The 15030-nt window shown below is 41.3% G+C and overlaps 1 protein-coding gene across 13 annotated transcripts in view; it reads left to right on the top strand.

Moving 5' to 3' along the window:
• AKAP13 (A-kinase anchoring protein 13) overlaps positions 1-15030 on the top strand; it is a 342407-nt gene that overhangs the window by 23046 nt on the left and 304331 nt on the right. The window lies entirely within an intron of this gene.

The following is a 15030-nucleotide window of genomic DNA, read 5'->3' on the forward strand; positions in this document are numbered from 1 at the left end:
CCCTCCTCCCCCTCCTTCTCCCCTCCTTCCCCTCCTCCCCCCTCCTTCCCCGCCTCCTCCCCTCCTTCCCCTCCTCCCCCTCCTCTTCTCCTCCTCCCCTCCTCCTCCCCCTCCTCCTCCTCTCCTCCCCCTCCCCTCTTCCCCCTCCTCCCCCTCCTCCTCCTTCCTTCCTTCCTTCTCCTTCTTCTTTCTTCTCCTTCTCCTCCTCCTCCCTTTCCTCCCCCTCCTCCCCCTCCTCCCCCTCCTCCCCTCCTCCCCCTCCTCCCCCTCCTCCCCCTCCTCCTCCTCCTCCCCCTCCTCCTCCTCCTCCTCTCCTCCCCCTCCCCTCTTCCCCCTCCTCCCCCTCCTCCTCCTTCCTTCCTTCTTCCTTCTCCTTCTTCTTTCTTCTCCTTCTCCTCTCCTCCTCCTCCCCTTCCTTCCCCTCCTCCCCCTCCCCTCCCCCTCCCTCCCTCCTCCTCCCCTCCTCCTCCCCCTCCTCCTCCTCCTCCCCTCCTCCTCCTCCTCCTTCCTTCCTTCCTTCCTTCCTTTCTTCCTTCCTTCCTTCCTTCCTTCCTTCTTCCTTCTTGCTTCTTCTTTCTTCTCCTCTCCTCCTCCTCCCCCTCCTCTTTTTCCTCTTACAATCACATTGCTTGGACTTGAATCTTAAAAGTGTGCCATCCTGCTTTCTCACTGTTTCCTCCCACTGGTAACTTAAGCTATAATTTGTTTATCAAAGAAGCTAGTCATTTTAATCCTAGCGTTTTCTTGACAAACTGCCCTTTTGGAGATAGAAAGGGGAGTAATAACATTGAGCAGAGCAGGCAAGGACTGGGAACTCAGCCTCTTAACATTTCAGAGGGTTCTCCCTTTGAGTCTTGTGACTTTTTCTTTCCTGGCGTATGGATTTGGACATTAACGTAATAGGCCTGGTAATATACCAGTGCTAGGAGTTAAATGTTTTACTGCAGTTGTTTTGGGACACATGACAAGATTAATGGGGAACAAAGTAATAAGAGAATGTGTAATGTGAGAGTAATATAGTAATATAAGAATAATAAGAAAGTAAGGATGTCAGATATAAAATCGGAGAATTGAAACTCACTGACTGTGATAAAGATGCTAAGGGTAAATGTTGATGCAGAGCATTCTGTAGCTGAGAAAAACTTGATGATTAGTGGATAGACACTGGATTCGGATTCAGTAGATTTGGGTTCTGGACTTAGTTTGCTGCTGACAACCTTGGGCAGGTCACTTAGACACACCCCTCCCGTCCCCGGTTTCTGCCATTAAAAGTGAAGTGCATTCATTTTTGTTTTTTAGTTTAGTTCCTCCCCCCCGCCCCACCCCAAATGGTATTCTCAAGCCCTGGGGATTCCTTAGAGTTATATCAGGGGGCCAAGTGGGGTTGGGCAGGGCATGAGGAAGACACCAAATTGTCCCCCATAGAGTAACTCCAATGTTTTTAATTTTCACTTTTGTGGGTTTCCTGTAGTATTTACTTTGAAGAAAGTCACATTGCCAAGAATCAGTTTGGAAACATCTAGACTGAAACATCTTGAAAATGCTTTTGGATGCTAAGATGTGGAGTTTATGAATACTCTTCCATAGTCTTTGTTCTTCGTGTAATTCTCAGAGTTAGGGAAATATTGGCTCAGTTGTAAAGTAACTGCGCAGCACAATGGATAATTGTGGTGTTTGACTATTTGGCTGTGCCCTGATGTCCACTGCACATGAGATATTTCTCAATGCACAGTTAGAAATCAAAGTACTTTTTGCCTCTCGTAACTTGGATAATCCTAATAAAAGAGTAAAGAAAATCATATTCCATACTTATCAGAACATATTTATACTACCTGTCACTTTTTTGAGCAGCTGCCTTGTAGCATTTTATATAAGTTGTCTCATTTAACCCTGGGATGGTCTGTGAAGTTGCTGGAGTTAACTGTGCTGTAGGTGAGGACATTGAGGCTTACAGAGATTGTGTAGCTTGGCCAAGCTCCCACAGCCCGTAAGAGGTAGAGCTGGGGTTTGAAACTAGGATTGCACTTCTAAAATACGTGCATGCTTTATTGTTTGCTTGCCTCTCCTAAATTTACAGGAGTTTTGTAGCATGAAGAAATTATCAATAGCACTATTACTACTCATGTTTCTCACTAATGAAAGCAGGTAATATAAGTAATTGGCAGCTTTCATTGTTTTGGGGTTTGTTTTTGGCCGTACTACGCGGCTTGTGGGATCTCAGTTCCCTGACCTGGGATTGAACCCAGGCCACAGCAGTGAAAGCGTCGAATCCTAAGTACTGGATCACTGGGGAATTCCCTCATTGTTCTTAACTGCTTAAGATATTCCAAGGACTCTCAATCATAGGGCAGAAATGGTTTGATCAGACTGAATATATATTCCTTATCTTGTAAATACGGAATAAATGAGACATTTTTCTGATTAGAGCAGGATGAAATAGTCTATATGAAGGCTTGGAAACTATTCCTAAAAGAATAATAGATGTGAAAACAAACAGGAGTCTGCAATAGATGATACAAAATTCTTTGAAGTCAGTGAACATAAACAGATTAGATTGTTTAGTAATCAGTATGAGATTCGTGATATCCATAAAGCTATATGGGAAATTTGGTAATAATTTTGGTGCCTCGGGAACAAACTTACTGTGATGTTATCTAATTGCAAAGAAACTAGGCATTTTTTTCTTCAAAATGTAGTAGTTTATTACTGGACATTGTAAAGACATCACATTGTGACGGGCATTAGTGCTGCTCACCAAGGTTTCTAGTTCTCCTTTCTTATTCTTATTAAGGATCCATTGCCCAGCCTCTTTCAAGTCCACGTGGCTATGAGACTTGCTTTATCCAATGAAATGCCAGCAGGAATGACACGCATCACGCTTGGATGGAAGCATTTAAAAGCAGATGTGAAATCCTTTCTCTCTCTTTCCCTACTGTTGGGGTCCTACCGTATGACTAGAGCAGACTGAATGCTGAGTCGAGGCATGAAGGACAGCTGCTCTAGAGAGTTTCCTGGAACCGTGCTGATCTTTGAGTGAGCGAGAAGTAAACTTTATTGAGTTCAGCCTCTACCACCTTCTGGTTGTTTGTTTGCATAGTATAACCTGGCCTATGCTGATGTTACTACATGCACTGTCATTACCCATTAGTGTTAACAGATCGCTGAGGAGAGGGACTGACCGAGAGCAGAGCAGAATTACTTTGGATGTGGATAAGCTCAATGATATTAAATACATATTAAACAGCAAAGTTTCTCTTTAGCTATCATCCATTTTATGTTATGTCAGTTTATTCTTCCAGAAGCACAGGTTTGGTCATATCACTACCCTATTTGAAAACATTAATAGTTCCTCAGTGCTCACAGAGTAAAATCTGCGTAAGACCTGCCACATGCTTTAAAACTGTTCCCTTGCTACATTGAACTGTACCTCCAGCATGTGCCTTTGCCCATTCATACAGTTGAGAGACACCTATTGATCACTTTGTGTGCCAGTGCTGAGATTTGACCCTGGGGACGCACAGAATGTTCCTTCCCATCTCTGCATGTCTAAATTTGACTTAGCTTTTTTTTTTTTTTAAACTTTTTATCTTTTTTTTTTTCTTTTATTTTTTATTATTTAATTTATTATTTACGTCTGTGTTGGGTCTTCGTTTTCTGTGCGAGGGCTTTCTCTAGTTGTGGCAAGTGGGGGCCACTCTTCATCGTGGTGCGCGGGCCTCTCATTATCGTGGCCTTTCCTGTTGCGGAGCACAGGCTCCAGACGCGCAGGCTCAGTAATTGTGGCTCACCGGCCTAGTTGCTCCGCGGCATATGGGATCTTCCCAGACCAGGGCTCGAACCCGTGTCCCCTGCATTGGCAGGCAGATTCTCAACCACTGCGCCACCAGGGAAGCCCTGACTTAGCTTTTGATATGAGCCTTGAAGGATATTTCCTATTTAAACCCTGCTTCATTCTTATAGTTGGATATAATCTCTCTTTCTGACTTCCCAAGCGTTTTTGTCACACCACTTTCTTTCCTGTGTTGTAAATTTTTATGTTATGTCTTATTCCCTTTGCTGCGGTAGAGTCACACCTTTCCCTAGCACCTAGCTCCCAGCAAAGGGTAGGGACTCTAATATTTACCGAGTGAATGGTTGTTAGATTGTGGTCGTGTTGAAAAGTCAGTCAGTGATTAATTTGTTTTTGTTTGACAAATTGTGTTGGTTATCTTTAAAGTTCTTCTGCCTTCCTTGCTTGCACTTGCTGTCTGCTGGCTATTATCTTTGTATTTGTACATTCTTAGCAACTTATGTATGGTTATGTAGTAGGGCCTTATGTGGCAATGGCATTTAAAAAAAAACCATATCTAGAATGCTATATTCTAACACACTGACACCTGATGAGCCTTCTTTACCACAGCGTAAGGTCTGTTTTGTGTTTTCTTAAAGAGTTACTGTAGAGTTTCTTAATGTGACATATGGGATGAGTCTAGGGCATAAGAATGTATGCCAATTCAAACTTTGTTTTGTCTTGATGTTTTGCTGTCTCTGCTGACAATCTCCTGAAAGATGTGGGCCCTTGATTCAGAGTTTTGAAATGGGTGGTTAAAAAGACGCAGATTCTTGTCTGGTTTGGCTGTTAGCTAACTTTGTTAGTTTTGGTTGTGAACTTTATGTCCACAAAACAAGTGGGCTTGACAAGAACCTATGATTCTCTTCCTGATTTTTACAGAGGACCAAGTACTTCAGTTGAATTCTAATCTAGTGTGGATGCAAAAATTGGAGACAGCATCCTGGTGGAGTTGGGATAGGATGAGGGAGACTTTAGATTTATTGAATGCTTACTATATGCTGGGTGCTGTTTATTCACTTTATTCACTCTCTTGTGAGGGAATTTTTATCTCCATGTTTCAGTTAAGGAATCTGAGGCTCAAAGAAGCTAGGATCCTTGTATAGGCCACACAGCTGGTAAGAGCAGGATCCAGAACATTGGCCAAAATCAGTCTCACTCCAAAGCCAGGGTTCCTTCTGTTGTAAATTGCAGACAGTTCTAGGTTTTTCTAATAGAGTGGCCTTTGGGGCAAAATGAAGGATGGTTTGGATGTGTCTTGAAGGAAGCACGATACAAAGGAGTGACTGGATGAACTCTTTTTCTGGATCTTCTGTTAAACCATGTATTCTGTAATAGTGGAGTAATCCCCTTTGTTTTTGTTAGTGTGCTTTGTGTCCTGAGATAAGGGGACTTGACTGAAATCCCCACAGCTTTGTGTGGTTTCATGAGTGTGGGTTTAAGTCATGCTTGCTCTTAACTAGTTTTTGTGACTTCGGGCTAGATAATGTAGCCTTTTTGAGCTGTAGTTCTCTTGTGTGTAAAATGGAGAAAGCAACACCTGCTTTATATAGCATGTTGCTGGATTTCATCTGTAGTTGTAGCTGTTGTTGGGAAAAATTTTTTTAAGTACAAATCGTGGTATAGGATGTTGGAAGGTAAAAGAAAACCTACACAGCAGGCACTGACTTTCCCAGTGTAGGCTCCTGTTGAGAAGTAAGTTAGTTATGATATTTGTGTATTCCTGTTTTAGGATACAAGCATTGTCTAGTGCTCTAATAAGTTATTTGCAACTTTGTTTCTTTGCTAAGTTTTGTAAGTAAAATTAAATTTCATAATCAACATTTTAAAGCAGAGCAGAGACACTCTGAGGGGAAAGTATATAAGCATGAAGCTAACTTGATTTGTTTCTAGGGGTAAATTATCTTGGGATTCTGTTTAGCAAACATTTGAAACATCATATATTATGGGCTAGGCCCTGAAAGAACTGATGGAGAATAATGCACAGTCCCATTTCACTGAAGGCTCATCTCTGGAGGATAAGCATCTTGCTCACAAAACAAAAAGAATAAATATTATGCCAATTATAGGTACAAGTAGTATTAGCTCGTTGAAAAAAAAAATGAGCAGAACGAATGGAACCAGCCACTAGGAATGCAAAGATAATTTTTGGGTGAGATGGAAATTTGTGGTGTAACAGTGATATATAAAAAGCTGTAAGGAACACAGATGAGGGATGTGACTGGACTGGACCTTAAAGTGTGAGTATAGGAGTTTGCCAGGCATGGGTTGAGGAGAGAAGGAATAGAACAGCGGTCCTGCAGGGACAGAGTCTGTGCATGCAAAGAAACAGCCAGCCCGATGCGCTTGAGCAGAGTGAGCAGTGGGTGGAGGTGTGTAGTGTGGGTGGGGTGTAGCCACAGAATTAGGTTGAAAAGTTAAGGTGGAATGGTTGGAGTGTCCGTGTGTCACGCTAGGGAATTGCGTTTGCCCTCCTGAAGCTAAAGGGAGGATCGTCTGTTTTTATTTTGGATAGTTCATTCTGGGAGCAGTATAGGTAGTGACTTGGTGGGGGGGCCGGGGAGCACTGCCCCTCAGAAGAGGTAGAGGAGACCATCACAATAGTTTAGGACAGAGGTGATGAGGGCCTGGATGGTGCAGTGAGAAGAGAGGGGTGTCAGCAGATCTCCTGGACATTGTCAGGGTCGAATGGATTAAGCTTGGTGAGTAGATGGTGGGCAGGAAGGGGTGGTAGTTGTCCAGGGTGACTGGAAGTTTCCAGCTTAGGCTGCTGGGTGAATGCTTGTGTACTTAGGGCATGATTCTTTCTGGCATGGTGGGTATGAAGGAGTGCGCTTCCTGTAGGAGGTTGGCTTAGATTACCCCTTTCACTGGTTTTTGTTTTTGCTTACTGTCTGTTTTAGAGTTCATTTATTCATCCAGAAGACACCATCTGCTTACTGTGTGCCAGTAATCGTTATTTTTAAAATTAATTTTGGTGAAATACACATTACATGAAATTTACCATCTTAACCATTTTTAGGTGTACAGTTTAGTGGTATTAAGTGCATTTACATTGTTATGCAACCATCACCACCATCTGTCTTCAGAACTGAAACTCTGTACCCATTAAACAATAACTACCCATTTTCTCCTAACCCCCAGCCCCTGGCCACCACCATTCTACTTTCTTTTAATTTGGCTATTCTAGGTACCTTATATAAGTATAATCATATAGTATTTGTCTTTTTGTGACTGGCATATTTCACTTAGCATAATGTCTTCAAAGTTCACTCATGTGTTAGAATATCCTTCTCTTTTAAGACTGAATAGTATTTCATTGTATGGATGTACCACATTTTGTTTATTCATCCATTGATAGACTCTTGGGTTGCTTCTGCCTGTTGGCTGTTGTGAATAATGCTGCTGTGAACATGGGTGTGCAAATATCTCTTGAAGTCCTCATTTTCAGTTCTTTGAGTGTGTATACCTATAAGTGGAATTGCTGGATTATATAGTAGTTTTTAAAAATTTTTTTCAGGAACTTCCATACTGTTTTCCATAGTGGCTGCACCATTTCACATTCCCATCAGCAGTGCACAAGAATTCCAGTTTCTCCAGGTCCTTTCCAACACTTGTTATTCTCTGTTTTTTTTTTTTTTCCCCCTCAATAGTAGTCATCCTAATGGGTGTGAGGTGGTATCTCATTATGGTTTTGATTTACAATTCTCTAATAATTAGTAATATTCAGCATCTTATCATGTGTTTATTGGCCATTTGCATATCTCCTTTGGAGAAATGTCTGTTCAAGTTCTTTGCCCATTTTTTAAATTGGGTTTGAATTTTTGTTATTGAGTTGAAGGAGTTCTTTATATATGTTGGATATTAACCTCTTATAGGATATATGGTTTACAAATGTTTTCTCCCATTCTGTTCTTTTGATTGTGGCCTTTGATGCAGCCAGTATTCTTTTAACGAACATTAAATTATGAAGGAGAGTTGTTGCTTCTGAGGTAAATTCACTGAGTTCAAACCAACGAATCAGTTTCTTCCCTTTTCCTTTAGAGTTTCTAGGTTTAGTTGAAGGTGTGTTGGAATTCTTTTTCTGGAATGTTGCTTTCTAGGTGTGGTTTCCTGACCTAGTATCTCTTGAATGGTGTCACTCCCCTTTCTTTCTTTTTCATGCCTCATAGCTATGGTTATTAGAATAAGCATCACAATTTATTTCCCTTGGCTGGTCCCTCATCACCAGCTGTCCATTTAGAACCAGGCCCTGCCACAGCTTCTTTTGTGTAACATCCCTTTAGTGTTGTAGTTACCTGAAACCTGCTCATGCCCTTCCTCATTAACTTTGACCTGGATCATGGCAGTGGCTTCCAAACAGGTCTCCTGCTTCATATTTCTCTTACCTTTATTCTTCTTGTGTGCTATTTAGAATGGTCTTTCCACAGCACCTCAGAAATTAAAACTGAACCTCTTTTAGGGGCTTCGTGATGCTCCCAGGATCCAGTTCAAACTACTAAGCTTGGCAGTCAGACTCCTTCCACCTTAACCGTATAACCTTCCTTTCCAGCCTTTTTGCTTCCCAGGTCATTACTGTGTTGGGGTTCTTGGTCAAGGCATTTTATTTTCATTGGCTGGGCTAAGGAGCTTGGCAGCTGGGACGTTTTTCCTTGTCTGTGACTTCAGATGTCCTCACTGTGCCCTGAGCGTGCCTGTGCTCCTGCTGTGCCCTCAGCTTGTAGTGCTCTCACCTCTTCTCCTTGCCTTGCTTTTCAAAGCCCCATTCAAATCCATTTCCTCCTTGAATCCTGAATCCTTCTCCAGCTGCTCCAACCCATAGGGATCGTCTCCTTTCTTCAGAATTATTATGGCACTTATTTTCTGTGCTGTTCATCAGGCAGTTGATTTTAACTGCTCTGTATTGTTTGCCTTTGTGTGTGTGTGTGTGTGCACACGCATGTCTCCTGTCCTTAGTTCCTTGAGGTAGTAATCATGTCTTATACTCTGTACAATCCTGTACACATAGGTCATTGATAGATATTCATTGATCTATAATATGGGTTCTCAAAGTGTAGTCAGTGCATGACCCTGGAGGATTCCTGAGACCCTTTCAGTGGGTCTGTGAGGTCAACACTATTTTTATAATATTAACATGTTATTTACATTTTTATACTGTGCAGACGTAGGCACTGGCACTGCAAAAGCAGTGCTGGGTGAAACTGCTGATGTGCTAGCATGAGCCAAGGCGGGGTCACTCAGCTGAGCTTGAGTAGTCATGGTAGTTGAACAGTTGTGTTCTCGGAGTGAAAAATGGTGCCAGTTTCACTAAATGTTCTTGATGAAGCAGTGAAAATTATTAGCTTTATCATATCTCAGTCTTTATAGTACCCTCCCGCCCCACCCCTCACCGGGGGGCATACTGGATCCTTTATCTTGCAATACATGTGTTTTCCCAGTTTTACAAATCACAAAGGCACAGGAAAACAGAGAGGTTAAGTCATTGGCTCAGACTTATTCAGGAGGCAAGTAGCAGAGCCAAGTTTTAGGCCTCGTTCAAGTCTGATTCAAAAGCCTGAGCTCTTCATGCTGCTCTACCACCGCACAGAAAAGCGTGTGTTATGAATCAGCGCTGTATACACACTGCAGATCAGTCATTAGAATAAAAGTGCATTATCTTTTTTTTTTTGGCTGTGCTGCGGCATGTGGGATCTTAGTTCCCCAACCAGGGATTGAACCCGTGCCCCCCGCAGTGGAAGTTCGGAGTCTTAACCACTGGACCACCAGGAAAGTGGTTCACGAAAGTCCCGAAAGGTGCATTATCTGAAGATGGCTCATGCAGGGCTCATGCAGTGGTTGAAGGTCCTGCCTATGTTTTTTTTTGAACCCGGGCTGTAGTCTTGTACTGTTTGGTGGAACCAGATCCTTAGAAGGTGAGCAGAACTTCACAGCAGACCCTGACTGGAAGGCTGTAGGCTTTATGTCTTATAGATTAGTAGTAGTTAGTATGTAAATGTTGCTCAAGGTTGGGGAGATTTACAGGGTGGGCGTAGTTCAGAGGCCACTGCTTGGACTAGTAGCCCTTCTTGGTTTCATTCAGGGGTACAGAAACTTTAGGTCATCTGAAAGTGTTGTTTTGGATCAGAAATTGGTTTCCCCACTGGCAGAAGAGGAAACGGGAATGGAGTTGAAGGCGGTGAATGTGAGGATAGCACTATCTGATCCTAGGCTCTTGGGTTATTTGGTGAGAGCATCAAGTGACTGAGAGAAAAGCAAGTGTGAAAGCAGATTGAGAAAAGGGGAAGCCACCCCACCCAGGCACCCTGCACAGGAGTGTATATTGCCACAGTTTCCACTCTGGGTGGTGTACAGTCGGGCCCTCGCGTTTGGAATCATCTGCAGAACACTTGTTTCTGCTTGCTAGGTTTGCTGACCGAGAGAACTTCACAAGCGTTTGTACTCTCAGTGTCCCAAATGCTTAAGCAGTTTGACTTTCTACTGTTTAGATACTTCAAAATTGTCTTTGTAAATTTGTTTTGAAAGTAATTACATGAACTTTATTTATATTACACATTATACCTCTTTATTAAAGAGTAATATATTTTTGTTATACTTTATTATAATTATTAAACTCTCGTTTTCTTGCTTTGTAACCACCTCAATGGAAATGGAAATACAAGTACCTATTTTAGCCCAAAGAGCAGGGAAAGGAGGTGTAATTCTTTTTTTCATATTTTGGTCTTCACCAAGTCGTTTTATTCCCAGGTTTCTCATAATGTGCTTTCAAACCAAAGTCTTCCATTTGCTCAGCACTGCTGTTGCCAGTGTGTAATTGGAACTTGTCCTTTGGATTTGTATTATGTAAATAGGCTTTGACAGGAGGCAAATTTAAACTGTTGTAAAGATTGCCTAATTATTTCTAAAACTGTATTTTGCGGTAGAATTGAATTGCTAATTGTGTTGAAGGATTTTTAAAATGAGGGGAAAATAAAACAAAAACCTATGAATAGTTGCACAGTAAAAAAAAAAAATAGAAGGGGAAAATATGAACATTGTGCATTTTTCCTCTGAACTGGTCAGTAGCTGTTCATTCCAGTGATAATTAACAAAAAAGATTCCCAGACATAAATGAAAATGAGTTTTAGTGGGATGTAGCTGCTTATATATAGAATGAAGATGGAAAACGTACTATAAATACAAATGATATGGCTTTAGAGTGTTCCTTTATTTAGTAATTTGGGAAGAGTTAGGGAGCTCCAGAATTGGCTAAGCAAGTTGGTGTACTACATATTTTGTTAATTTCTTATGTCAGAATGCCTTTTCTTGGTGTGGGTGCATTTCTAAGATGAATGGTTAATTTGTTCTTGGTTCTTTTCAATGACTGTCTTTGAGCAAATGACAAATTGAAAAGATGTCCTAACTCTGAGACTGTTGGCATACGCTTGAGACTTTTTCTTCTTTCAGCCTTCCCATTGTATTTGGGAAGTATATGACTGGATGTGACTTACACGGCCTGGGAGGAGGGTTAGTTTCTGTTTTCTAAATTTGATTCTGGGCTTTGTATTATGTAGGATTGCGGCTTTTTGATGAGGAAAAAAAATCTACTTGTAACCTCAGAGTGTGACGAAGGGTGTCGTGTGAGCTTTTTTGGTTGAGTTCTCTGGGGTTGGGATGTTTTGTTTGTTAAATTTTAGTTTCAGATTTGGGGTGGTAGTCAAGTTATTCTAGAAATTGATCATTTTTCTTTGGTTAGTCTCCTGAGAAATTTCAGAGAGAAATGACTTTTTAAAGTGAGATACGAGTAGATACATTATTAGCTCCTAAAATGTGACGGGAGGTATCTGAGGTGCTTTGAGTAAGCTCAGAATTCATGGGTCAAGGCAGATTTGTAAACAGAAGGATGTTGAGTCAGTATGTTAAATGGCATTAGAAAGATTTGAACAAAGGTGGAAACAGATGATAGAGCAACTGTATCTGCGTTGAGGAGTTGAGGAGGGAAGGAGGGAAGTAGAGTTGACTTTTGAGTAACACTGTTTTGGACTACGTGGGTCCACGTACATGTGGATTTTTCTGAATAGTAAATATTACAGTATTACATGGTCTGCGAATGTGGAATCGTGGATACCAAGGAACATATACATTGGGCCGACTATAAGCTATATGCCGATTTTCAGCTTTGCCGCGGATCAGTGCCCCTAACCCATGCGTTGTTCAGGGGTCACCTATACAGTCTAAAACCTTGAAAGTGTTAAAGAAGAATGGGATGAGGTTATCCTTTTATAAACTCAGAGTTCACTGGACTGGCAGACACTTAAGAATTATTATTCTAAACAACTATTCTTTGTGCAGTTTATGTTTAGCTCTGTGATAGGTGCTTGAGGAAGGAGTTACAAAAGAAATATGTGGTGGTCTTGCCTCAGTAATTTTTTGGAGCAGCCTGATTAACTTTGGGTTAAAGACTCTGGTGTGGGTAGCCAGATACTGTGGCAGACTGGTGCCCTTTTGTTCATTCTGTTAATTTCCCCCCTTCCTGCTATTAAATTGCTTTGGAAATCATCCACCTCATTAATGTAAAATCACACCTTATACCTCTCGCCATTAGTACCCATGGGCATGAGTGGTAGCCACAACAATTTTAGGGACTTCAGTGGTCAATGAGTGTGTCCAAGGTGCTTAATTTCTTCCACAGTTAACTAGTTTTCAGTGGGGAAAAGGAAATTTGAGAGCTTTTGGGAGACTTGCTGTAACTTACAGGACATGTAAAGTATCACATCGTATCATGATAGATTATTGGAATTTTGGTGTATGTTGGAATGTTAGAAATAGTGTCAAGGTCATTCTCCTGAAAATCGACCCATCTGAAAACCGGTATGTTTGCTCTAGTCCATCTCACCAAGACCATGGTTTCCATTTTCATTCTTCTTCCTCCCTCTCCATTAAAAGATATAAATTTTAGGCATCCTCTACACACACTCCTTTAAAATTGTACTGTAACGTGGAAGATGACCTGTCCTTTAAGGGTTATGTACTTAATAGAATTGACGTTTGTTATCTGTGGTGGAGTTTGATATGTTAGCATCATAGAGATGTACGAGGTTTCAATATGAAATATGGGATTTTTTTTAACATCTTTATTGGAGTATTATTGCTTTACAATGGTGTGTTAGTTTTTGCTTTATAACAAAGTGAATCAGCTATACATATACATATATCCCCATATCTCTTCCCTCTTGCGTCTCCCTCCTACCCTCCCTATCCCACTCCTCTAGGTGGTCACAAAGCACTGAGCTGATCTCCCTGTGCTATGTGACTGCTTCCCACTAGCTATCTATTTTACATTTGGTAGTGTATATATGTCCATGCCACTCTCTCACTTCATCCCAGCTTACCCTTCCCCCTCCCCCTCCCCATGTCCTCAAGTCCATTCTCTATGTCTGTGTCTTTATTCCTGTCCTGCCCCTAGGTTCTTCATAACCATCTTTTTTTTTTTAGATTCTATATATATGTGTTAGCATACGGTATTTGTTTTTCTCTTTCTGACTTCCTTCACTCTGTGTGACAGACTCTAGGTCCATCCACCTCACTACAAATAACTCAATTTCATTTCTTTTTATGGCTGAGTAATACTCCATTGTATATATGTGCCACATCTTCTTTATCCATACATCTGTTGATGGACACTTAGGTTGCTACCATGTCCTGGCTATTGTAAATAGTGCTGCAATGAACATTGTGGTACATGACTCTTTTTGAATTATGGTTTTCTCAGGGTATATGCCCAGTAGTGGGCTTGCTGGGTCGTATGGTAGTTCTATTTTAAGTTTTTTAAGGAACCTCCATACTGTTCTCCATAGTGGCTGTATCAATTTACATTCCCAACAACAGTGCAAGAGGGTTCCCTTTTCTCCACACCCTCTCCAGCGAAATATGGGATTTTATTCACCAAACTGTCTTGCTTTCTTTCTTCCCAAAAGAATATTAATTAATGCTTAACTGGAACAACTTAACTTGATTTTTGTAATAAATTTTTCTTGTAAGCTTGCTGACTTATGAACAGCAGGTAACTTTTTCTTGCTTTCTGTTTTTTTTGCTGATTAAGTTCTAGAATGGTATTAGAAAAAATTTTTTTTTTTGAGCTTTGAACTTTATTTACTTATTTTTGGCTGCGTTGGGTCTTCGTTGCTGCATGCAGGCTTTCTCTAGTTGAGGTGAGCGGGGGCTACTCTTTGTTGTGGTGCGCGGGCTTCTAATTGCGGTGACTTCTCTTGTGGTGGAGGACAGCGTGGGCTTCAGTAGTTGTGGATTGCGGGCTCTAGAGCGCAGGCTCAGTAGTTGTGGCGCACGGGCTTAGTTGCTCCGCGGCATGTGAGATCTTCCCGGGCCAGGGCTTGAACCCGTGTCCCCTGCCTTGGCAGGCGGATTCTTAACCACTGCGCCACCAGGGAAGTCCCTAGAATGGTATTAGAAATATTAATATGTTCATCCTAGGTAGGGGCAAAGCCTTTTTTTTTCCCTAAATATACACCAGGTGAGCTTCCAATAGTTTTGGACTTCGAGATTTTAGAAACCTCATTTTGGGAGGGATTTTTGACTTTGCTTTTTCTTTGTCATAATTTAAAATTGCTATGTATGACCAAATGAATCGTTCTGATATGATTTTTTTTGGTAAAATTGGAACAGCATTCAAACAGTAGACCTTTAACTTAGAAGATATTATTTATATAAAAATAAACCAGAAATTACTGAAATGTAGTTTTGGAGTATTGATCAGTGTTGTCCAGTTAATAAGTTAATCAGTATGGTTAAAAAGGGTATTTGGCAGAAACAGAAATGTTGAAATATAATGACAAGTCATGCAGTGTTAAAAGAACAGTCCTTTGTTAACCCATTCACAGACTTTTTGTGATACTTATTTGAGCGCAGTGGCATCATTGGCAGAATTTGTTATCCTTTTTTTGTGTGTGTGTGCGTGTGTGTGTGCTACCGTTTACTGAGTTTCTTCTATGTTCTAGCCATTATGTCCTAAGTGCTCATTAGTCCTCACCGTGACCCAGTGAAGAAGGTGACATCATTGTAGTTTCACAGAAGGGGAAATTAAGTGTAACTATTAATCAGCTGTTCAAATGGCACAAAGCCACGGGAGTTATTGGTCTTGGGAAATGAACCCAGGTCTGTCTGGCTCAGACAGAGCTTAGCTTTGCCTGATAAAAATATAATGTGAG

The sequence above is a fragment of the Balaenoptera physalus genome (assembly GCF_965194825.1).
Source record: "Balaenoptera physalus genome assembly, chromosome: 2".
Lineage (NCBI taxonomy): Eukaryota > Metazoa > Chordata > Mammalia > Artiodactyla > Balaenopteridae > Balaenoptera > Balaenoptera physalus.